Genomic DNA, 1,279 nt, shown 5'->3' with positions numbered 1-1,279 from the left:
TGAATAGCTTGAACAGAGCATAACCTTGGAAATGCTTAGTGCTCATCAGGCTGGAGGAGAGTGAACTCTGCAGGAGTCCCTGGACTCTCATTTGCAGAACCTGTTAGTTATGATGGGGATGGTTTCTTTCAGATTTTGATCAGAATTTTTTTCTTTGGCTGGAGAAGGAATTTCAATTTAGCAGCAGGAGAGCAGAAAACCTTTAAGTGAATAAGCCTCCCTCCTAACAGGATGGCATAGAGACAATTTGCAGTCTCCCTTTCAGAGAATGCCTTGGCCCTGTCTTATTTCATTTGAAGTGTTTTGTACTGATGAGTTCATCAAAACATCAATACCACAGGTTTTGTTGGCTCTGAGACCACAGCCATTTCCTGGAAAGCCTCAACCTTCACCCAAGACGTCCGACAGCAGTTTTGCCATACACAAACACTCTCCATATCCCTCAAGGAAAGCACCTGTAAGCAGCAGAGATGGCACCACTGTTCCAAGCTGGCAGTGAGCCTGCTCAGGGCATTTTTCCCTGTAAAGATAATGACTTTGCTTAAGTCCAGCTGAAGCCACTGCTGTGGTCCAGGTCCCAGGCTGCCCTCCATTGCCACATCTCTGTCCCTCCACCCCTCAGTCCCTCTGTCTTTCCTTCCCTCAGTCCTTCCATCTTTCCATCCCTCCATCCCTCTGTCCTTTCATCCCTGCATCCTTCTATTCCTCTGTCCCTTCACCTTATCTCTCCTTCCCTCCATCCCTCCATGTGTCTTGTCCCTTCATTCCTCATTCCCTCCATCCCTCAGTTTCTCCATCTCTCCTTCCCTCCATCCCTCCAGCTGTCTTGTCCCTCCCCCCCTCAGTCTCTCCGTCCCTCTGTCCCTCCATCCCTCACTCTCTATCCCCCGTCCCTCTGTCCCTCCACCTCTCAGTCTCTCTGTCCCTCCATCCCTCAGTCTCTCCGTTCCTCAGTCCCTCTGTCCCTCCATCCCCCACTCTCTATCCCCCGTCCCTCTGTCCCTCCATCCCTCACTCTCTATCCCCCGTCCCTCTGTCCCTCCACCTCTCAGTCTCTCTGTCCCTCCATCCCTCAGTCTCTCCGTTCCTCAGTCCCTCTGTCCCTCCATCCCCCACTCTCTATCCCCCGTCCCTCTGTCCCTCCATCCCTCACTCTCTATCCCCCGTCCCTCTGTCCCTCCATGCCGTTCCCCCAGCCGGGTGCCGTGCCCGCTGCAGTACTCACCTCCCACCGCTAGGCCGCGCCAGCCCCATGGTTGCTATGGCGACGGCGGGCGGG

General features: G+C 54.0%; 1 protein-coding gene across 1 annotated transcript in view; it reads left to right on the top strand.

Annotated features, from left to right (window-relative positions):
- The window catches only part of VMA21 (vacuolar ATPase assembly factor VMA21), a 6,848-nt gene that overhangs the window by 338 nt on the left and 5,231 nt on the right, over positions 1–1,279 (top strand). The gene's annotated exons all lie outside the window — the stretch shown is intronic.

Source organism: Geospiza fortis, unplaced genomic scaffold, assembly GCF_000277835.1.
Source record: "Geospiza fortis unplaced genomic scaffold, GeoFor_1.0 scaffold157, whole genome shotgun sequence".
In the NCBI taxonomy this organism is placed as follows: domain Eukaryota; kingdom Metazoa; phylum Chordata; class Aves; order Passeriformes; family Thraupidae; genus Geospiza; species Geospiza fortis.
The sequence above is the reverse complement of the archived record's forward strand: the minus strand, read 5'-3'. Positions and strand labels throughout refer to the sequence as shown.